The sequence below is a fragment of the Rattus norvegicus genome, chromosome 11 (genome assembly GCF_021556685.1).
Source record: "Rattus norvegicus strain SHRSP/BbbUtx chromosome 11, alternate assembly SHRSP_T2T, whole genome shotgun sequence".
NCBI lineage: Eukaryota > Metazoa > Chordata > Mammalia > Rodentia > Muridae > Rattus > Rattus norvegicus.
In genome coordinates this window covers 92,564,252-92,588,623 of record NC_141544.1, presented here as the reverse complement: position 1 = coordinate 92,588,623, position 24,372 = coordinate 92,564,252, and the positions used below count along the sequence as shown (strand labels likewise).

Below are 24,372 nucleotides of genomic sequence, written 5' to 3'. Positions count from 1 at the left end.
AGCACACTTCTGAGCGGCAATGCAAGGCATGGCGCCGTCTTTACATGGCTGGACAACAAAGCCAAGAGCTCCACTCATTGTCTTTCACCAGCTTCAGAGACTCACCACCATCTCACGTAACCTTATGAAGTATTCAAAGACCTTTCAATTCATCACTTTTCAAACACCAGAAAGATAGACAACATTCAAGGAAAATCATGGCCTTTGAACTAAGACCTTATGAGTGACCACTATCTAGTTATGTGGAAAGACCTCTGACTTTGCCCCAGTTTGGTTTCCTTCTCTGTCGTAGAATTTGCTTTAAGAATTAAGCAAGGTGATTCTTATGCAATTCATATGGGTCACTGAGGGAGGCCAGGCAGGTACCCAAGGGGGAAGCCAGCTACAGGAACTGAAGCAGAGTTGGGATGCAGCACCTGTTCGGAAGTGCATGAAAGGCTGTGTGGGGTTGGCTCCAGAAGACTCGGGGCCACAGCGGCTGAGGTGCTGAGTGGTGCTGAGCTTTGGGTCATCATGACTGCATAGTCAACCAGACAATTCCTAAGACTTTTGGCTCTAAGCGAAATAGGATAGACACATGCCAAACCGTCCTATGCCTTTGATTTTGTGTTTAAGTGACATGAAACTTCAGATGTTCTGTTTGTGCCAAAGCAAAATTATCTCACACCATTTATTAAGTAAAATAACTTCTTACCAGCAAACTTTTCCAGAAGATAGACAGCTCAGGGACAGATCCTCTGGCTACACTTCAAAGCTCTTGGTTTTCCTAAGGATAAATGCAGCTCGTAACCTTTTAGAAGGCTACTGCTATTCCTAAAACACCACTCTTTTCTTTTCCCCAGAGAAGGCAATACCGGGACTAAAAGCAGTCTAAGAATTCAGCTCGATGCAGGCCACTGTGAAAAGGACACACCTGGCATGTAGCACACGCACAAATGTTTGCTGAAGCGAAGTGTATTCCGAATACGGCTCACCTGGGAACTTAGGACATTATTATTGTGAGTCCTAGTCACCAGAATTGGGGACAGGCATGAGGCAAAGGCAAGCACCCACTCTCGATCTCTCTGGAGAGTAAGCAGAAAGCACTGAGCCACGCTGGTTTTCATTCTAAACACTTGTCACATCACCCTAGCTCATGTCCTCCACAGTGCCAAGGGCTTGTATGTGCACATTTTAGTAGACTGGCCTTCAAGTTCATAGAGGGAGCTGAGGATAAATGCCACTCTTCCAGAATCTTGCTATAAGATGTAGAACCACTCCCAAGGATATATTACATTTAAGCAGGTTGGCATTAAAACTCCATGATCAAAAGTCACTAGAGGTGGACAGGTTTATCTCCTCTCACAACTCCTAAGCTACGTTCAACCAGAGGGAGGTCAGGCAGGTACTCGAGGGGGAAGCTACAGGAACTACGCAGAGGCCATGAGGAGCACTGCTTACTGGTTTTCGCCACCTGCTTTTTTTTACAACCCAGGCCCACCTGCTAAGGAGGGGCACCACGCCCTCCCACGTCAGTTAAGCAAGAAATGACCTACAGAGCTGCCTACGGGCCAGTCTGAGAGGCATTCTTTCCTTAATTACGATTTCTCTTTCTCAATCTTGAGTCTTCACGTGCAAAGGCAGCTGTCTTGCCTTTTACTGTCAGTGGGGACACAGGTCACGGCATTACACATGGTTTCTGGCGCCAGCATCTGTGGTACCCCGCCCCCACCCCCCACCGAAGCAGCAGCCTAGACAGGAAGCCACTGAAGAGAACACAAAAAAGTTGTGAGAGGGATGCTGAAGGGTAGTTCTCCACAGCTGATAGCTTCTGACAGGGGTGCAGGTAGGGAAGGACACAGTTTTCTTTAGGGGTTGGCTACTGGGAGTTTGACCATGGTCCAGTGAATATATGGACAGTACAAACTGGACTTATGGTTTCTTTTCTTCTTTTCTTATTGTTGGGGGGAGGGTGTCATAAAGGCTTGGGTGGGACCTAGGAGGACTAGGAAGTGTGATCATGGTGTGTTTTGTGAAATTCCCAAATAATCAGTAAAAACATTATGCTTTTTTTGGGGGGAAGGGGAGATCTCTTCCAGTCAAGCAGATAAAACTCAACCAGTGCACACCAAGAGCAGAGAGACAAGAAACTGTCATAGGCAAACCCTGAAGGGATAAGGCCGCCCTGCCCTGCCCTCCGGCTTCTGCAGAGAAGTTTCCCTCCCATAATCCCATGCAGTCATCTCCTAGAATGCCACACTTTCACAAGTAACTTGGAGGCCATACCTGGGCTGCCAGTCTCTCAGGAGCCACCAGTAAGTCGGCAATGAGATAAGGGCTGCAATAGCAGTGTTTCTCATGGGCAAGAGATGTGAGAGTCTTTCTGTACTGACAATGTAATCCTAAAATCTTTCTGTAAATGTCCTAACTCATATAAAACAGAGAACAATTAATCACCCTAGGCAATTTTACATCGTATATCTATCCCCTAGCCCACACAGGCATGCCTAACCTGTGGTCCACAAGCCACATACGCCCCAGATAACCATGGATGTGGCCCAACCAAACCATAGATGTAAGGAAAACACTACAAAGCCTTTTTTGTTTTTGTTTGGTAACTTGACTGAATGGTTCTCACATGTGAACTCTGCACAGGGTGGTGTCAAGAAGTAGAACATGCCAGTGGGTAAACCAGATTTTTTTGTAGTATTTTACTTAGAAGTATGTCAGTCTGTCTTATTAAACGGTAAATATTTTTAAAGATGTTTATTTCATTTTAAAATAATGTGTTGTGGGTGTCTGTGCACATGAGTGCACTGCCCTCAGAAGCCAGAAGGGGGCGCCTGGACTTTTGGGTGGTTGTGAGCTTACTAACACTGGTGCTGGGAGTCTGTCTTATTAAACGGAAATATTTTTAAAGATGTTTATTTCATTTTAAAATAATGTGTTGTGGGTGTCTGTGCGCATGAGTGCACTGCCCTCAGAAGCCAGAAGGGGGCGCCTGGACTTTTGGGTGGTTGTGAGCTTACTAACACTGGTGCTGGGAACTGAACTAAGGTCCTGTGGAAGTAGACAGTCTTAACCACAGAGTTACCTCCCAGCCCCCCAAAATATTTCCAGTTACTCATTACTACTAATTAAAGAACTAAAAGAGGCTCCTTTATATGTATCAGTGTTCAAATTTCTCCACTGATTTCAACCTCATAATCTCCTCGCAGCTTGTTAATATCTGACCACAGTGAAAAGGAACTTAGAAATGGCTTGGTTCCCTTTCTGCCATCTCTGAAAGCAAGGTCTGGGTGTTCTTTGTTTGTTCCAATGCTAAACATCCAACCCATTTTCCACTGTAGCAAAAATGCTTCCACTTGGATGTGAACTCTAGTGTATGACACTTCTGTTTCAGTTTAGCAGAGTAACACTTCCTGTATTCAATCCAGAGGTTTAAAACACGCTACTGTATCTGCACCTCCACTCATACAAAGAAAAGTAAGGGGTTTTTGGAGAGAGGTTTTATTGGGTCGCACATAGGGGTGTTAAATTTTGAGATACAATGTAATCCTAGCACTTGGGAGGCAGATGCAGGTGGATCTCTGTGAATGAGGCCAACCTGATGTACAACAGCAAGTTCCAGGCCAGCAAGGGCTCAATAGTGATGAGACCCTGTCTCACAAGAGACTTTTTTTGAGATACAAATATGGGGAATACTATATCTGAAACTGAGCTGAGAGTATCTGAATATAGGTCAACCCTTGAAAGAGGTGTGGCCATCGCCAAGGTCTTCTATGTCAGAGCCGGATGCGATCAGATAAAGTCATACCTGTCTACACTAGCTATTGCTCTAGGAGAATGCAGGACACTGAGGGAAGCGATGGGGTGATGGGGTCGTTTAAGACACACAAAAGCTATTTTCTCAAAACAGTTCATGGCAAGATAGCTCAGCGGGTAAAGGTGCTTGCTGACATGTCCAGCGACCTGATTTTGATCTCCAACATCTATCTGGTGGGAGGAGAGGCAATTCCTGAAACCTGTCCTCGACTCCGCACACAGACATCCATGTCACGCACCTACAATAAATAAATAAATAAATAAAAAGTTAAAATGTGTGTGTGTGTTTACAAGTATGTCTGTGCATCACATTCATGTAGTGCCTGTAGAAACCAGAAGAGGGCATTGGATCCCCAGGAACTGGAGAGATTGACAGTTACTAGCTGCCACATGGGTGCTGGGAACCGAACCTGGATTTTCAGCAAGACCAGCAAGTGCTCTTAACAGCTGAGCTATCCCTCCAGCCCTCTACATTAAAATTCATAAAGTCTGTATTTCATAGAACAAACCCTATCCCCTGGTCTCTCAGCCCATCCTCACACCGAACCAATTTCCTGGTTTCTTAAAGAGTTTTTACTTTACAAAAAAAAAAAAAAAAAAAAAAATGGATCTGGGCAGTAGTGGCAAACACCTTCAATCCCAGCTCTCAGGGCTCTGACTTTGAGGCCAGCCTAGTCTATAGAGTGAGTTCCAGGACAGCCAGGGCTACAGAGAAACCATGGGAGGGAGGGAGGGAGGGAGGAAGGGAGGGAGGGGGGGAGAAAAGGAGACACTGTAGCTGCCTTCAAACACACCAGAAGGCATTAGATTCATTACAATACAGATGGTTGTGAGCCACCATGTGGTTGCTGGGAATTGAACCCAGGACCTCTGAAAGAGCAGTCAGCTCTCTTAACTGCTGCTGAGCCATCTCTCCAGCTGAGAAATACTGTTAATAAGAGGTGGAACGGGGAGTACCATGAGAGACAAGTGAGGCTAGGGAGTGCTGTGGAGCTAACCCTGCTCCCGGCTCATGCTTCGAATGTCTGGTATCCAGCCAGTGGGGCTACTTTAAGAGCTTGTAGAACTTAGAAGGAGAGCTCTGGCTCCAGCAAACTCTTGGTTTCCATCCACCATGATGTGAACAACATCCACCACACTCTCCGGCTGCCTCCAAACTGCCAAGCTATAGTGGACAGACACTCTCTCAAACCGACGGAAATAACCTTTCCTCCCTTAGGCTGTCTCTCACAATTGCAAGAAAGTAACCAATGCAGAGAGATTGGAGGAACACCACAGACAGCGAGGCCAGGCCTGCTATTCCAGCCACAGGAGAAGCTGAGGTAGGAGGATATTCCAGGCTTCGGAGTTCAAGAACAGCCAGGATGGCACTGAGGCTGCTTTTAATTATTAAGATAATAAATAACTTTCTGGGGCTAGGGATGGAGTCAGCTAGAAGAATGCCCGTCTACCACCATGTACTGAAGCCCTTGGTGTGGTCCCCAGCACCATATAAAGAGCCATATAAACAGCATATATGCTGACAATCTCAGCTCTCAGGAGACAGAGGCAAGGTCATCCTTGGCTCGATGCATGGTTTTGAGTTCAAATCTGAGCTTGAGGCTCTGTCTCAAACAAACAAAAACCACAAACACCTTTTGGGAGGACGGAGAAGACCAGCCCGCCTTACAGAGAGCAGGGTTTATGTTTACGTCAGGTTTAGGTTTACGTCTAATGACTAAAATATAGATAATTAGCAAAACAGGCTTTAACAGACGACACAATTGTGTCAGGCCAGAGACACCCATGTATCTTAGCCTCTCCAGGAGGACCACTTAAAATTATCTAGCACAACGAGTAAGTGCCCTAAGCTCTCCCCACCACATGCTTCTAAACCGAGTAAGCGGTCAGGAGGTAGGTGGGTGTGGAATCATCCCCAAGGGGGCAGAGCTCAAGCAACAGCAAGGGGCAGAGGTTATAAGGCTGTATTCACTGAGCAGCTCCAAGTGCCTTGCTATTGATCAAGCAATTGAACCAGACGGAAACAGACAAGTTATTAGCAGGAAAATCCTCACTCACTCTAACATCATCGTTGGTATCTTGGCACACTTCGGACTTCTCTCAATGCAGGGTGCTAAGAGGAAGCCTCTAAGCGGTAAGGACTCTAAGGAGGGCCTTGGCTCCGGTGCCTGACTTACTGGACACCCTGGGTGCAAAGTAGACTTTCAGACAAAGGCACAAGCATGTCAGGTCTCCATTCACATCTGCAGCAACTTCTGCTGTGCTGGCTTCACACCCGGAACCTGGCTGTTTCACTCAGGTTTACAAACACCCGCGCCTCTTGAACAACTCAGACCTCAAGCGCTAGACAGTGTGATCTCAGAGCACCAGCAGTTCGCCAGGAGGGGGTTCTGTCTTGGGAGGAGACTTCCGCCCAGGCCTGGAAGTGGTTTTCTGCAGACTATGTTCACCATGATTCCCAGAAGGGAGATCCCTAAAAATAGGCACTGACCGTCTCTCCGTTGTGTCGTTACGTTACGATGCAGCAGCTGACACTATGACGAGCCATTAGTCACAAGCCATACTGACTCAGATTCCGGCCTGCACGGGGATGACCTGTGACAAGTCACTGAGGGTTCGACTTGACAGCTTTCACTGTGCTCGGCCTTAGCCTTGCTGGGAGACCGTGTGGCTGTAAGAGTAGAAACTATGTATGTCTCCCTCCCACCATGAGGTGTCTACTATTTGGCTTCCAAATCACTTGAGTCCAGTGATTTATTTCTTACCCCTTCCTCCTTCCTCTTGCTAATTTTAAACTCAATTCCAAATTAATATTTTGTGAGAGATAGTGCGATGCCCGGCCCCTCCTACCTTCTCATGACTGAGGAATAAACATCAGCACAAAACATCTGGCAATAGCCTCAGAATAGAAAGCACACTTTAAAGTTTTAGGGTTTTTTTTGGCCCAAAGCCGCCAAAGCATTGATTTGCCCTAACTTCTGTTCTATACACAGGCTTCCTCCCCTCCCCTCCCATCCAGCTATATATTTAGTGATACACACAAACTAAATTAAGACACATGTTCTTTGGATCAGTAAAGCCCAGTTTATACAGCAGCAATGAGGGCTGGAGGGATGGCTCAGAGGTTAAGAGCACTGACTGCTCTTGCAGAGGCCCTGAGTTCAAATCCCAGCAACCACATGGTGGCTCACAGCCATCTGTAATGGAACCCGATCTTCCGGCGTGTCTGAAGACAAGGACAGTGTACCGTGTACTTACATATACGGCAGCCATGAGAGCAGCATCCAGTGGACACCGGTGAGAAGCAGCGAGCAGAGGCCAGCGGAGGTGCGTGAGTGCTGCGAGGCCACAGGCCGCCTCCCCTGCTCAGGCTCTGACCACTCTCTCCCTGTGTGCTCTCTGCCCTCTTTTCAGTGTGCTAGATGCTGATGTGTGAGCGCCTGAAGGATAGGGACCCATGGAGAAGACTCGTCCAAAGGCAGGAAAGCACGGAGAGCACGGAGAGGTGCCGGGAGACTGGGGAAGCAGAGCCATGCTTCCTCAGACACATCCCACGTAGGGGCCTCAACCACAAAGTCACTGCCAGTCCCTGGTTCCATCCTTAGCTTAAGCTCACTGACTATAGAGGTCCTGCGGAACCTGACAACGGAGAAGGCACGCTGGTTCTGGTTTTCTAGACAGACAACGAGACTGTGATGGCAACTGAGTTCTCTAGGGTGAAATTCCTACCCATCAGGAATTTCCATGCTCATACTTACTCATTCCACAGCCTGGAGGTAAGGGGCGACTGCTGTCATGGGTACCAACCACACCACACAAGGCTTCAGTCCTGTGAAAACATTACCTGCTTGCTTCACTTCTTCCCCCAAACCAAAGGCACACCTGACGGCTGCAGCCAGAGGAAAGGAAGAAGCCGTTCTCGTTCTCGAAAGTTCAGATTCTAAGGAGCTAATAGCTAGGTAATGAGTTTATTTATTGTCCACAACTGTTGACCACAACAATGGAGCCCACATTGTCAGCTACTATGAAATGGGAGCTCTTATCAAGTGTAATTTAAATAGCAATAAAGAACAAAATAATGTGTCTATGGGGCTGTTTAGATCTGTCTCTCCCTTTATCTGCTGATGGTTCCTTTTGTCCTACCAAAGAGTCACCTTTTTTGCACACTCGAGTACAGACACAGACACAGACACAGACACACAGACACACACACACACACACACACACAATTTTTCTCCCCTTTCTTATCCCTCACTCTCCCCTCCATCTAGCCCCTTCTCTCTCCTCACACAGCCTCCTTCCATGACCTTTATACAGTTTAAAATGTAGAGCAGACGTAGGAGCGAACACCTGGTCTTCGTCTTTCCGACCAAACACCTGGTCTTTGTCTTTCTGCGCCTCGGGTCTTTCGCTTAACAGATCTCCTGCTCCATCAGTCTCCTGCTAATGGCATTCCACTCTTTACAGCTGAACAGTATTCTGTGCATACGTGCTGGGGATATCCACTGAGCATATTTGCCAAAGCTTTTAATCCATTCACCTGCTGCCCGGTCGTATCTTGGCCGCTGTGAACGATGCGTGCCCTGTGCTGCTATGTCGTTGGCACACTGACTTAGATTCCTCCCAGCCTATGCACAAGAATGGTTCAGCTGAGTCATACGGTTCTATTTTCAGCGATTCTTGAGGAACCTCCACACTGATTTCCACGGTGGCTACACTCGTTTCCAAACGGCAGTGTCTTGAGAGGACCCCTTTCCCCACGGGCAGTGTAAATAGCATCCTAAATTATTTACTACTAAATTAAAATCCGTTCAAACGACTGCACACTTCTCCCTCTGCCATTTGCTGTGCTTTCTTTTGAGTTTGTACTGTGTTTTAGAGAAGAGGCTTACTACATAACACCACCAGACTGAAATTCAGAGATCACAGGCCTATGCTACTGTGTTCAGTCCTTACAATAAAAGTATTTTAAGTAGACATATGTCAGCAGGCAGGGCTGGGAGGCCAAACTCAACCAGCCAGCCACCTGCCTTTGTCTTGGAGTTCTGTTTTAATATTCAACAAGCTAAGAATACCTTTTAATTTTTTGTTAAAGATTTATTTATTTATTATATATGAGTACATTGTAGCTGCCTTCAGACACATCAGAAGAGGGCATCAGATCTCATTACAGATGGTTGTGAGCCACCACGTGGTTGCTGGGAATTGAACCCGGGACCTCTGGAAGAGCAGTCAGTGCTCTTAACCGCTGAGCCACCTCTCCAGCCCACCATTAATTTTTTAAAATTTCATAGGTTGAAGTGTTTATCGGTTGTGTATACACATATAAAGGTCAGACAGCAAACTGCAGGATTCTGTTCCCTGGTCCCAGGAACTGACCATCAGGCTTGGCACTGGGATATCGTCCCACCCCAAGAAATGATTTTAACTTAAAAAAAAAGTTTGAAAGGGCTGGCATCAGGGCTACTTCAGTAGAGACGCTTGCCACCAGGACTGATAGCCCAAGTTCAAGCCCAGGATCCAAGTGGAAGGAGAAAAGCAACTCTGACAAACTATCATACATGTACATACACACATTACACATACATACACACCTACACATACACACATATACACACACCCCAAATAAATGCATGTGATATAAACACAAACACAAATACATCTTTTCATCTTGTCATTCTTCACGGGTGTTTTGCTATGTTCTGATTACTGCTTTCATTTTCTCTTTACTCCATGTCTGAATGAGGAGTCGATGTGAACCACTTACAGCATCTTCTTAGTATTAGAGAAGTTTGATGCTGGATTTGTTCAAGATCACAGCCCTGATAAACAGCAAGACCAGGAATATCCCCATTTCCTTACCTGTGCTCTGAGGTGTTCCCATCACAACTTCCCTCCAGGATGTCTTCCGAGTGTGGCTGCCCTAAGTATCTTAAACATTCTCCGCGTATCTGACAGCTCGCTATAGTGTAAAATTTATCCTTAAATAGGTGGAGAGCAGACTCCCAACACATCTCCTGCAGAGTAGACGGCTCAGTGGTGCCCTGCCTGACGACAAGGTGAGCATCCTTGGCAGACCGCTCCCAACCAGTTCCTAGAAGCTCTGCCTGGGGTCTGTCTCTTCAGGCCCGCCTCGCTTCTCCTTCAGGCTTTGCTACGTAACCTCACTACCACAGACCCTCCGCTCCGTAAATATGACCACCAACTCCGGAAGGAACTTTTATGACACTTGACGGTGTTTTATTCCATGCATTTATTCATATGGAGATGGAAGCTAGTAGAAGCTGGTTCTCGACCACCATGTTAAGGTCAGGCTTGGCAGCTTGCGTCTTTTTCTGCTGACCCATGTCACCAGCCTTAAAAGACTACTTTCTCAAAACTTCCAGGACATCTTCCCACCTTGCAAACCACAGTCCTGCTTCCACCAGCCGTCGCCCTTAAAAAGGACCCTGTGACTAAGCAAAGGCTAAACAGATCTTCTTCTTGCCTCGATCCTTGGGGCCTCACCATGCACATGTGCCTCACACATTCCCAGCAGAGGAATAAAGAACACACATCTGAAATGGTTACCTGACCACCGAGCCATTTCCTGATACTCTTCACCAACTAGGAGTGTACTTTCAAAGTAGAAATAAAAGGATCCACTACTTAGAAAAATGCTTGTAATTATAAAAATACCACGAAGATAAATAAAGCCATTGAAGTGGGGAGTGTAATCCCGGAATATGTGTCGGGTCAAACGTGCTTCCCTACACTCTCTTGGGAAATTAGATTTGGTAGTAATCAGCAAGAACCTTTATGATTAGACTTCAACACATCGATTCGACATCCAGGAATTTATACAGTAAAGATGTGAAATGTGGACAAAACCAGATCCCGAGCCCTTGAAGGACGCCCGTGCCTTCATGGGAAAGGGAGAAAGTATTATCTCTTGAGAGAAACGCATCTCTCTACTCACCTGCCAGGTACAGGAAACAAGTGGGGTTTGTATGCTTGGGGCCATCACAACAGAACAAACATGTATTTAACCCCCACCTTTCCCAAGAGAAGACTGCTGTTACAGATCCCCACAGGGCATAAGAACCCAGTACGAAGATTCCCCAGACATAAATATACGGGAGAGGTGTTCTGAGGCACCAACCTGTGGGCTCGGGGAGATCCAGGAGCCCTGGTATGAAGGCTTCCTTCAGGACTAACTTAGAACCAAACATGATACTGAGAAGAATAGCTGTATGCTAAACCCTTTCAGAAAGCTAACGATTTAGCTATCCCAGGAGGTCATTTAATACCAATACACGTGTTCACATTATAAGTACATGCATATAGTGATCCCCTATGAGGGAATACAGAAGTGAAGAAGCTTCCGGCACAGGAACGGACAGGTTCGGATCATGTGACTAAGGCCACGCTGCCCTCTAGTGGTGGAGGGCCACACTCACCCTGAGGCTCCTTGCAGATCAATAAGCCCTTTTTCATTTAAGGATTTAAATTCACAAAGTTATGAAGAGACAACAGAGTTTCTAAAAACCCATAACTCTCAAATGCTGAATTCAACTGGCCAAACCAGGACATTCGGTTTTAAAGCCACCGCGTCCGTGTTTATTCTCCAGTGTTCTGTGCACATGGACAAAGCCGGGCCTCAAGAGATAAGCAGTAAGCGGGGCTTGGTGGCACATGCTTTTAAACCCAGCACTCCAGAGCTGGAGCAGGCAGATTTGTGCGAGTTCCAAGCCAGCCAGCTCTATGGGGTAAGACCCTGCCACAAAAAGGGAAAACATCGGAAATCATTTATTTCCAGCTAGAAAGACTACACGAACCAAGGAGCTCAAACATCCACCTCACTTAGAGCCCAGTAGACAATGGCCAGACGTGAGTGAGTGAGTGAGTGAGTGAGTGAGTGAGTGAGTGAGTGAGTGAACGAACGAAGACTTTTTCAGTCGTCTTTCCAGCCAAGTGCCATAAGCCTTCAATGGTGGCTGCCACGTTCTTCCCTCTGTAAGTTCAGCCCTAGTGATTTGTGCCAGGTTCTGATGGTCTCCCTCTCAGACTCATTCACCAACAATGCTGTCCCGTCAGAACGGAGATTGTGGGTGTGTAGCTCCCTCAGAAATGAAGCCCCTACTCCTGCCTACCAGGACACCACACAGTTGAGAGGAAGACTGGCTAGGGGAAACCCAACTTCATGGAACTTATCTGGAGATTCACGGGGACCTCGGAAAATAGGCTTAGTCACAAGAGGCAAAATCAAAGGGCAGGCCCACCACAAAAGCAGCCGGGTCTACCTGCAAAGCATTTTAAATGTTACAGTGTTTCCTTTGCTTCTTGAGTTACAAGCCTGCAGGCTCTCACTTCAAGGAAACGGACAGGAGGATAAACGCCTGCCTGTGAAGCCTAAGTGGCTGACTCACGTCAGAGCTACTTATGCCCCTCAGCACCTGTGAGTCACACGGGAGGTGCCACTGGGCCAGCAAACGCACAGGAGAAGTCTCTACAGGTGAGCTCGTACTGCAGCAGGTGACAAGGGCTTTTCACGGAACTTAAAAGCAAAGAGAAGCACCATCAGTCCTAGAGAGGTCAAAGTAGGAGGGTCACCACAAGCTGGAGGCCAGCTTGGACTACACAGTAAGACTTAACACCCACCCCCAAAAGAAAATGATTTAAGTTAAAAATTTACAAGAGACCTAGCAGACTGCAAAACCTGAAAACAGCATAAGGAAACCAGGACCAGAATATTAATTATGATTCAAGTATGTTGTCAGATTCTTCTAAGAAGCAGGGAGCGGCGGGGCTGGAGGGGCAGGGGCTTTCGGGGCAAACCTGGCAACCTTGGTTCCATCTTCAGAACCCAAATAAAAAGAGAAAGGGACACCCCAGCCTCAAAATTACAGAGTAAGTTCCAGAACAGCTAGGGCTACACAGAGAAACCCTGCTTGAAAAACCAGAAAGAAAGGAAAGAAAGGAAAGAAAAAGAAAGAAAGAAAGAAAGAAAGAAAGAAAGAAAGAAAGAAAGAAAGAGGGGAAGGGAAGGAGAGGGCGGAGGGAGGGAGAGAAGGAGGAAAGGAGGGAAAGAAGGAGGGAGGAGGGAGAGAGGAAGGAGAGAGGGAGGGAGGGAGGGAGAGAGAGAGGGAGGGAAGGAGAGAAGGGAGGGAGGGAGAGAGAGAGGAAGGGAAGGAGAGGAGGGAGGGAGGGAGAGAGAGAGAGAGAGAGGAAGGGAAGGAGAGAAGGGAGGGAGGGAGGGAAGGAGAGAAGGAGGGAGGGAGGGAGAGAGAGAGAGGGAGGGAAGGAGAGGAGGGAGGGAGGGAAGGATAGAAGGAGGGAGGGAGGGAGAGAGGGAGGGAGGGAAGGATAGAAGGAGGGAGGGAGGGAGAGAGGGAGGGAGGGAAGGATAGAAGGAGGGAGGGAGGGAGAGAGGGAGGGAGGGAGAGAGAGAGGGAGGGAAGGAGAGGAGGGAGGGAGGGAAGGATAGAAGGAGGGAGGGAGGGAGGGAGAGAGGGAGGGAGGGAGAGAGAGAGAGGAAGGGAAGGAGAGGAGGAAGGGAGGGAGGGAGGGAGGGAGGGAGGGAGGGAAGAGTGCCGGCTCCACAGATGAAGGGTGTGTGGTTTTAAGCACTTAGCTAACACATTGGACAGTAGTGCTTCAGGTATCCTGCAGAACGGTATTTTAAAGCAACTATTCAGTTGTATTTGTGTTGAGAAAACCTAGCCAAGGCAAGTTAGAACGGGCAAAATGGCTCAGCAAATAAATGTTTGGTCTCTGAGCCTGAATCAATCTCTGGGATCCACGCAGTAGAAGATGCGAATCAACTTCTCCAAGTTGTCCTCTGACCTCCACAGGAGCATGTGCACACATGGACACACCTGCATGCAAATGACTGGAAAGAGCTAAGAGTAAGAAACGCCCCTGGCAGGGCTGGAGAGAAGGCTCAGCAGTTAAGAGCGCTGACCGCTCTTCCAGAAGTCCTAGGTTCAATCCCCAGTGCTGACATGGTAGCCCACGACTGTAACTCTGACACCCTCACACAGACATACGTCCAAACAATGCACATAAAGTAAAAATAAGTACTTTTTAAAAATTGGCAAACCGGGCTGGAGAGATGGCTCAGTGGTTAAGAGCACTGACTGCTCTTCCAGAGGTCCTGAGTTCAAATCCCAGCAACCACATGGTGGCTCACAACCATCTGTAATGAGATCTGATGCCCTCTTCTGGTGTGAACAAAGACAGCTACAGTGTACTTATATACATAAAATGAATAAATAATTTAAAAAAAAAATTGGCAAACCGTGGACATTTCAAACTTAAGCATGCTACGGATCTCTATAATGAATCTTTTTATTAATTTTTAATAAAACTTTTAGGGGCTGGAGAGATGGCTCAGTGGTTAAGAGCAAACACTGACTGCTCTTCCAGAGGTCCTGAGTTCAAATCCCAGCAACCACATGGTGGCTCACAACCATCTTTAATGAGGTCTGATGCCCTCTTCTGGTGTGTCTGAGGACAGCTACAGTGTACTTATATATAAAACTAAATAAATAAATCTTTAATAAAACTTTTAGACTTATGACTATGTGTGAGTTTTCAGCTGCATGTAAGTATGTGCACCACATGCACGCCTGGTGCCCTTGGAGATCAGAAAAGGGAGTCAGATCCCCTAGAGCTGAAATCACAAAGAGCTGCAAACCACAGCCTAGGCCAACTGCAAGAACAAGTATTCCTAACCACTGAGCCATCTCCAGCTCTAAATACGTAAAATGCTATAAATGTATGTGGCACACATGTGGAGACCAGCGGACAACCTCCAGTGTGCTCCCCGGGAACAATGCCCACCTCATTTGAGGCAGGATCTCACACAGGTCTGAACTCACCAGTCAGGCTCGCCTGCCAGGCAGCAGCCTGCAGGGATCCTGTCTCCACCTCCCCAGTGCTGGGACTGCAAGGCCATGCTACTGTGCCCAGCAATTTTATACAGGTCCTGGAGGTTAAATTCCGGTCTTTGTCCTTGTAAGACAGGTGCTTTATTGACTGAGCCCTGCTCCCCAAACCCCTTATCTACATTGAAAGGCAGTTTTAGGTAATCCTCAAGTTAGAAATTCTCAGAACTATTTGAACACAGGTAATAAACACGCATTTGAGATCTCAAATATAAAAGTTTGTTCTGAGCCTTTAAGTATTTTCTACGCGCGCGCACGCACACACACATGCACACGAACACACACACACACACACACACACACACACACACACACACACACACACCCCTACCTTGCTGTCAATAGCCCAAGATATCAAATGGAGGGTATACAACCACTCTATCCTCATCATAATGGGAAAAAAAGCAGGCCAAAGTTGATGATCCAACCCCTGGGACCCACAGGGTGAAAGGAGAAAAACAAATTCCCCTAAGTTTTCCTCTGACCTCTAAAGGAGCTGTGGCACACACAGGAACACACGCACACATAGTAAATAAATACAATAAATAGTTCAAGTCCAGCTACTGTTTCCTTGTATAACTTACGAATTGATTACAGAAAACATAAGCAGATACAGGAGTAGACAGTCGCTATGTACCCATCTCATTCAGTCATTCTCTCAGCAAATTAAAAACTCGACAATGTGAGCGGTGTCTGGGGAGTTGGAGGAAGAGAATCTAATTATCCGTCTTTAAAATGCTGAGAAAGGGGTTGGGGATTTAGCTCAGTGGTAGAGCGCTTGCCTAGCAAGCGCAGGGTCCTGGGTTCGGTTCCCAGCTCCGAAAAAAAGAAAAGAGAAAAAAAAAAAAAAGAATCCCATGATGAACAGGGCTGGAGAGATGGCTCAGTGGTTAAGAGCACCGACTGCTCTTCCAGAGGTCCTGAGTTCAAATCCCAGCAACCACCTGGTGGCTTACAACCATCTGTAATGAGATCTGATGCCCTCCCTCTTCTAGTCTTGTCTGAAAACAGCTACAGTGCACTCACCTAAAATAAAAAAGTAAATCTTTTTTTTTTTTAAAAAAGATCATGTTGGGAAGCTCACAGAATGTCTGATAAATGAATTACCTTGTGGTTTTGGTTTTGTTTAGAATTTATCAGAACTTATATAAAAGAATCAGGGAACTAGAAAGATGATTCGGCATTTATGAACACACCTTGTCTTTATAAGAACACAGAATCAGTTCTAGCATCCACATGGCAGCCCAATCACCTGTAATTATGTAGTGCTCCAGGAGATCTGCTGCCCTCTTCGGCTGTCTGCGGGCATCCACTCACATGGTGTACACACACACACACACACACACACACACACACACACACACACACACACACACACAGTTTTAAAATAGCCAAGAGTCATGTGCAACTGGATTCAAATGGAAGGCATGGTTCTCATAGCCATAAATATATGCACTGCCCTGAGATCTTGGTGTGTTTAACCCCTGACCCAGCAGAGTAAAGCAAGCCCTTTTGGGGGGTTGGGGATGGTGGTGGTTGAGGTAGAAGAAGCTGCTAAAAGCACCTTCTGGGTGTCAGGAACAGTGGAATCAGCACTATTTAATACTGTAGTGGACCATCAAATAAAGAAATACACAGTACAAGGACTTCAGTTCCGGATCCCAGCTCATTGTGAGCGCTGGTTATCATGACTCCAGAATGTGCGCTTTTCTTTCTGACACCGAATAGCTCAAAGTGACATGTTTGCTACGGAGGGTCTTCAAGGAAGTCTTTCTGACCGCTATTGCTTGGAACTGGCCTCAGGTCACCATCTGTTCTACCATACCGTGTTTAAAAAGCCTGCATACATTTTATAGGGGAAGCTGCAGTGCCCACCCCTAACTTCACAGGTCTGGAAAAGGTGTTCATCCTACATAGGTGCACATTTACAAGGAGGTCATTAAAAACAGGCAGTGCAGAGGGCGCGGATAGAAGTCATTCGGCAGAATGATTGCTGAACATGCGAGAAGCACCACATGCTAAAAGGTAGGAGCTTAGCACCCTGGAAGTGGAGGTAAATAATCACAAGTTCAAGGTCATCCTCATCTGCTAGTCCTAGTAATTTTATTCCACCCTGAGGAATTAATGGTCACGGCTCCCCTAGTCTAGTCTCTGTGACTGTCGTGGTTTGAATGAAAATGGCCCCCACAGGCTCATAGGGAGTGGACTATTGGGAGGTGTGGCTTTGTTGGAGGAAGCCTGTCGAGGCGGAGAGGGCACTTTGAGGATTCAGAGGCTCAGGCCAGGCCTAGTGACTCACTGTCACTTCCTGCTGCCTGCAGGCTAGATGTAGAACTCTCAGCTACCTTTCCAGCTCCATGTCTGCCTGCTTCTGTCAAGCCATGATAATTAGGGACTAAACCTCTCAAAGTGTGAGCAAACTGCAATTAAATGTTTTTCTTAATAAAACTTGCCATGGTCTTGGTATCTCATCACAGCAAAACAAACCCAAACTAAGACAATGACTGTCCACACAATAGAATATGTCAAACACAAGGCAGGGTGAGGGTCTGCAGAGTGTCCAGGGCTGCCGTGCAAGTCCACTGAAGTCCAGGTTGGGCTGGCAGGTGGACATCCTGGCCTTGGAGCTCAGTCAACAAGCAGCATCTACTTGAGATTCTTACCCAAAAGTCTCACAGCAGTATCTTCTGACATTGTCTCAGGACATGCACACGAAGAAGCCATAGCCATACGGTTGTGGTTAGGCACCTGACTATAGCCCAGTGTCATCAAATTAGAGGCTTTCTCAATTTGTCCTTTTAATGTGTTTAATACCGGGCTAGAGAGATGGCTCAGTGGTTAAGAGCACTGACTGCTCTTCCAGAGGTCCTGAGTTCCAATCCCAGCAACCACGTGGTGACTCATAACCATCTGTAATGGGATCTGATGCCCTCTTGTGGTGTGTCTGAAGACAGCTACAGTGTACTTATATATAATAAATAAATCTTAATGTTTAGTACCTACCTCACCCAGTACATTGTAATACCAGAGACTTTCGTTTTTATGTACAGTCCCCTGGGAGTGGACAAACACAGTGTCTAAGAATCACCCAAGAATCAGTCTCCACTCCCCTGGAGGTAACGTGACCCAGCTGAAGAATCAGGATATGTGGGGGAGAGGTAGACAACCATTCGTGCTTTTCAAATCCTTAAAGAACTTCAGCATTTTAAAAGATTAGGACCAGGGCCAGAGTTAGAGGACATGTGCGCTGTGAAGAAGCAGTGAACAGGTTTCTGAGGTGGTGTGGGGGCCACATCCCATCTCTGAGGCATCTTCTCTACCTTTTGTTTTGTTCCTACTTTGTTTTGCAAATGCAAACACCTGTTTTAGTTCAGGGACCCTACCCAAACATGCTATGACCCAGTTTGGCCCCATGGGCAGGGGGTTACTTAACGATAAGGACCACAGCAGACAGCTTTGGAGATCCTAATACTGTGATGTAAAAAGGAAACACATCTGTTTACAGATGGCTGCCAGCCTTTAGGGAGAGGGAGATGGGAAGTTAGCATTTAATGGGCATAAGGTTTCTTACTAGCAAGTTGAAAAGCTCTCTGTAGATCAACAGTGCTGACAGTCACGGCAGCCAGGCACACTGAATACACTGCTTAACGGTGATTAGAATGGGAAGGTGTATGTATTTATCTTATTCGTGTCTGTGTACGTAACTGTCTGTCTGTGTGTATGAACACATACATGTGGTTGCTTCAGAGGCCAGAAGAAAGCATCAGATCCTTTGGAACCTGAGTTACAGGTGGCTATGAACCATGCGTCATGGGTACTGAAACTTGAACTTCAGTCCTCACTACTGTTCTTGTAGACGACCTAGGTTTAGTTCCTAGCACCCACATGGCAGCTTAGAACCATCGATAACTCAAGCCTAGGGGAGCCCTTGGTGCTCTCTCTTCTGGCCTCTGCAGGCACCATGCACACCGTGCACATATACATGCGGGCAAGACGCTGATACATAATGGAAATAAACCTCAGAGAAATACAGAGTAGTTATCTTCAAAGCTAAAGACTAGGAAGCAAAATAACCCTGATCACCTGCCCTTGTTACAAAACTGTGAAATCAAGGCACGACCCCCTCTCCATCTGTCAGTCCACTGCAGCAGACAGCTCTAAGCACAACGATGCCTAAGATCCCAGCAACCGGAGCTGCAGCCCGAGGACTGCAAGTGTTCTAGCCCTGCCCCGACTGAGTAGTGAGACTCTGCCTCAGACAAAAACAAAACAAAATAAAACAAATCCACATAACAAACAAATGGACCCCCCCTTCCCCCGAGTGTAGACACTGGGTTTGCAGGATTCCCACCACCAGGGACCTCTTTGATTATTTTCTTTTACAGAGATCATATTCTAAAATATTTTATTGTTGGCTTAGTGAGATGGATGAGGGGGTAAGGTACCATCCATGCAAGCTCATGGGGGCTCACAGAGACTGAACCAAAATTCAGGGAGTCTAGCATGGGTCTAACCTAGGCCTCTGCATAGATCTTAGAGTTGCAAGCGGGGCTATTTCTGACACCTCGGCCTGCTTTTGGGACCCTTCTTCTCCGACCGGGCTGTGGAGGTGCCTAGCGTTCCTGCAACTTGATGTTCGGTGTTTGGTTGAGAGTCCTGGGAGGCCCACCCTGTTCTGAAGGGGAAAGGGGGAGGGAATGAGGATGAGTTAAGAGGAAAGGATGGAGGGGAAAATGTGGCTGGGATGTACTATACGAGGGAATGAATTAATTTAAATAGTAACATAAAAAAAGAAATAATATCAGGAAAAAAAAAACAAAAAAAACAAAAAAAACAAAAAAACAACCAAACCCCACAGGCCATTACTAGAAACAAAGAAACCAGTAGCAAGGTTACCAGACATGGAAGGTAGAATAACGTCCCTGACTAAGTATGCCAAAGGTCACCAGCACCCAGCTCACGCCAGGCTTGCTCCTGCCCTTCCTGCCCTCCAGTTCGAATCTAGGGAACTAGGTTAAACCCCTTTGCTGCCAGGTGTTCAGGAGTGCAGCAGACAGGCAAGCTGAACCCTGTGTGCTTAATCAGGTCTTGCACCCATGGCTACCCCCGCACCAAACACAGAAACGTCAACATCTTTCTTTACCTCTAGAACAGAGCCCTTCAGACAAGCATCATAGCCCTAGGCTTCAGGCTACACACGGCACCGAGCTTGGAGTGGCGCTGAAAACACAGCTCCTTTAAATGCAGCTAGTGTAAGTGACATTCATCTAGAGAAAGAAATCTTTTATCACAAATAGAGGAACAAGAAAAAAATTCTATTTTCTTCCCACTGGCCAATTACTCTACCTGGCTAATTTTGTATTATAATTTCCTTTAATATTTTTTCAGTATTGTGGTATTTTATTTTTTCTCCATTAAAGACTCATGTTTAAAATATTTACAATATCAATTAAGTCACCCTAAGAATTCATGTTTTTATATCTCAACATCGGGGATTCAGAAGAGAAGGCAGTCAACATAACACAGGGTGAATCACTCTGTTCAAAACTTGAAAGGTTTGGTCCTAAAGTATTTACACACAGCTTGGGTTTAGCTGTAAAGTCCTTGGGCTTTAAGAAAGAACATTCTGTCTACTTCACTATTAGAATACCTCTTAATGCTGGACAGCACCTTTTTGAGAGGTTGTTGTTCTTAATTTTTAGCTGCTATCTGTGACTGTGTGAACTTAAGTAGAAAGGAACTCACTGAGTAAGAACACCAATTAAGATAGGAAAAAGGGGAAGGTCTCAGTGACCTTGAGACCAATAGGGATGTTCAGGCAAGACTCAGGAGTAGAAGCCCAAATGAGGTACAATGCCAGGATAGGAGCTGACAGAGAAGAAACAGACAGACAGACAGATGCACATGGAGAGAAAGACACTTGTACACAGACACACACAAAACACAGGCACACAGACATACGCACATGTATACCGAATGAAAAAGGGGAAAAGAACAGGTCCTAGGAATAGAGATGGAGGTTTACTGTAGACATGTGGGAGAGCAGCAGAGCCAGAGGCAGGGACATCTGGGAGAGTCCAGAGTGGTCAGTGGCCCTAAGTCATGTGGGGAGATAGGGAGAGGAACCAGATGCAGCAGCAGTCAGGAGACCTAAGGAGAGACGAAAGGCCAGGTAACCAAAACGACTGAATTATTATGGAAAGGGTAGCGCAGCCCCTGGGCTAGGGAGTTTAGAGTAGGGCTGTGGTGTGCCAGGCAGGAAAGCCCTGAAACCGGTGGGGACTGAGGGATGGATACGGGATACGGGATACGGGGAAACCTGGTGGCCAGTGTCCGCTTTGATGTGCTAAACAGGCACTTTAGTCATTTGACCCAGGCTTGAAACCTAACACAGACACACACACACACACACACACACACACACACACACACACACAGAGAGAGAGAGAGAGAGAGAGACAGAAATAAACACAGACACACATGTACACACAAAGACACACACTCTTAAATAAGAAAGAGAACAAATGCCATACACTGCTCTTTCTGGCTTGCTGGTGATGAATTTTCCACCATTCCCGGGCAGCTTTACACACTCCCATCCCTTCTTGACTAGTTCCCGGCCATTCTCACCGTCTCTTCTTTTGCTTTTGTTTTCTTCCACAGGAAACTACAGTGTAACTGTTCAGTGTTACCTATGCTATGAATAGAACTGGTTTGTGACCATGAGTCACCAGCCCCGAGAAACTCAGGAAATAAATAATTAATGGGACACTTGAAAAGTGTTCAGAAGGAGGGAAAAATGGGTGAGTGGGCAGATGGGTGGGTGGGCAGGCCAATCCAGCTTCGCTGAGTGGTGTCTCCGCAGGCTGGTGTACTTGAAACCGGGGCCACACATAAGCTCCAGGCCAGCCTGGGTTACATGATGAGAGCCTGTCAGAAAGAGGGGGAAGGAGAAGAGGAATCACAGACTTCTATGTTAGGACTTTATCTGAAAAGCAGAGACATAATAATTACTTTCTAACTGGAGAGTACGCAGAGGGAAGCCGCTCATTCCAGACGCTCTACCAATTTAATATTATTAAATTATTGTATATTATCATATATTTATATTATTTACATACCTATGTACTTTGTAACACAAGATATATTATTTATTATAATATAAATATATTATATATACATTGTCTAGATATACACTATAATTAATATTAAGGATATATTAAAATTAATATTAAATATGGTTTTAAATAATTATGAAACTCTGTCACTAGTTTTGAGGAAAGAAAAGACATTTTTGCCATTAGAAATGTGAGCTAGGGCTGGAGAGATGGCTCAGTGGTTAAGAGCACTGACTGCTCTTCCAGAGGTTCTGAGTTCAATTCCCAGCAACCACATGGTGGCTCACAACCATCTGTAATGGGATCTGATGCCCTCTTCTGGTGTGTCTGAAGACAGCTACAGTGTACATGTATAAATAAAATAAATAAATCTTAAAAAAGAAAAAAAGAAAAAGAAAGAAATGTGAGCTAGGGGGCTGGAGAGAGCACTGTCTGCTCTTCCAGAGGTCCTGAGTTCAATTCCCAGCAACCACATGCCATCTGTAGTGTGATCTAGACCTGATGCCAACCAATGACAACAAAGCAGCTTGCCTGAGGTGCATATCAGAGGTCTCCTGCCACCCCCCACTGAGGCCCTATCCACTCATCAATACGACTATAAAAATCTGGGGAACGGAAGGCAGACCACGAAATAATTCAGAAAATACGACTTTTAAATGTACTTAAGTATTCTAGAGAATAGAAGCGTGTGGTAGCACATGGCCTTTGACCCCAATAATGATATTTCTACAAAAAAAATATCCAACAGAGAGACATGCTATAGTTCTAGTGACAGCCACACATTTCTAATTCCTCTGGTGAGAATGTCGGTCAGTCAGACACAGAGGAGTGTAGAAGGAACAATCTCCAAGGATGGGAAAAAATCAGAAGAAAAAGTAGACAGTACAATATCGGCAGATATGACGCGGGTAAGAGGGGATGTCACAGAACCTTTGCTTCCATGCAGCATTAAACCCACGCAGGTTTCATACTGAGTCCCATCTTCATGGAAGCTCGTGGAAGCTACTACGGCCATCTGCTTGTGTGCATGATTACAGCAAAGTCGCTTATCAAATTCTAACAAGTCCTGCTAAAAGCAGGCTATTTTCTTAGGGGGTTCAGGTATCACCAAATTAATATCAAAAATGAAAGAAAAAAAGGAAAGGAAAAGTAAAAAGAAATGGTATGGCCAGTATATTTATTTATCATAGACACTATTGAGGCTACAGCCAATGATTTGAGGGTAGGGTGTGGCTCTGTAGTGGAATGTTTACCATGAGCACCACAGGGGATTCAGAAACAGAACCTGTAAGCTCTCTCACAGACCCACCCACCCGTCCCTGGACCACATCCTACATTAGCCTACATTAGCAAAGAGAAGACAGAGGGGTGGTCCATGAAGTCCTCTGCCAGTCTCTTCAAGTAGCCTTCTTGCTCCTTGAGTTGCTCAAGCCTTACTGGAGGGCTGACTGAAACAGGGAGGTAAGAAAAGCTCCCAGCCCTATCAGATGCTAGCAGACACTAAAAATAGAAGGGAGCCGCTGCTCTTTACAAACACACAGGTGCAGACAAAATGAGAAGAGCTTTTGGTCACCACCATCGGCGTTCCTAAAAGACCATAAATAGGCCCACAAGAAACAGTGACATCAGACTCCCGACAGCTCCAAGACAGCGCCGAGTCGAGAACTGCCCTTCCCTCAGAAGGAGTCTAGACTCTTCTCCCTCAGCCTCAACTAAAACCTCGCACTGCCCTCACACATAGCAGTGCCGAGCAGTACTTAATGCTTCAGTAGGTCCGATGACCACAAACTAGCCATAGCTGCAGAACTATTCATCCCCCAGTGTTACAGGAAGCTACAGACAAAGCCCTCCTGGGTCTCTTAAAGCCTTCTTGATTTAGAGGCCAACTATCTGCTCTAAATTACCCAGGCTGCTTGATCGTGGGCCTTCCTATATAAAGAAGCTTGGTAATGAAGTTTTTACAGTCAGACTAACATAGATTGCATCTCGAGGTTTTTCTCTTCTTTCTTAATGGTGGACTTAAGTCTGCTCCTGTGGGGTTCGAAATAAGGCTGCCACCACAGAGCTATTGGTACTAAAGCAATAGTCCTTCTAAAGTGGCCTGCTCTTCCTGCTAGGCTAGCTATACCTCATCCTTCCTGTCATAAATCTATGTGCTGACCACACACAGAGCAGTGGACTCCTGTTCAAAAGAGCTCCGGCTGTCAATCAGCGGGTGCTTCACAGAGGGAGAAGTCAGCGACTTAAGCCCACATGAGATGTATACTACAAGATTAACAAGGCTTGTCTCCAACTAAGCCACCTTCCCAGCTTGGCACACAATATAGAGTAGGCTGCCTCCCGGCTCCACAGAGGCCTAAGTGAAGACACGGACCCCCAGTCTCTCCTCCTGGCCCTGCTTTCTATCAGCTGAATGGAGATTAGAGCCCGGAAACAGTACACTCTTTGCAAGGGGCTGCTAGGAAAGGGCTTTCAAATATATTTTTGTAGAGGTGGCCAAGTTGGCACAGCTTGCGAGTGTG

General features: G+C 46.3%; 1 protein-coding gene and 1 long non-coding RNA gene across 3 annotated transcripts in view; both read right to left on the bottom strand.

Annotated features, from left to right (window-relative positions):
* Positions 1-24,372, bottom strand: part of Igf2bp2 (insulin-like growth factor 2 mRNA binding protein 2) — a gene marked incomplete at its 3' end in the record, with an annotated part of 99,818 nt that overhangs the window by 49,762 nt on the left and 25,684 nt on the right.
* LOC134481028 (uncharacterized) lies at positions 3,894-5,948 on the bottom strand. Its single transcript, XR_015633664.1, has 2 exons — positions 5,863-5,948; positions 3,894-4,043 (listed from the first exon to the last, which is right to left on the bottom strand). It is a non-coding gene; the product is annotated as an uncharacterized LOC134481028 (long non-coding RNA).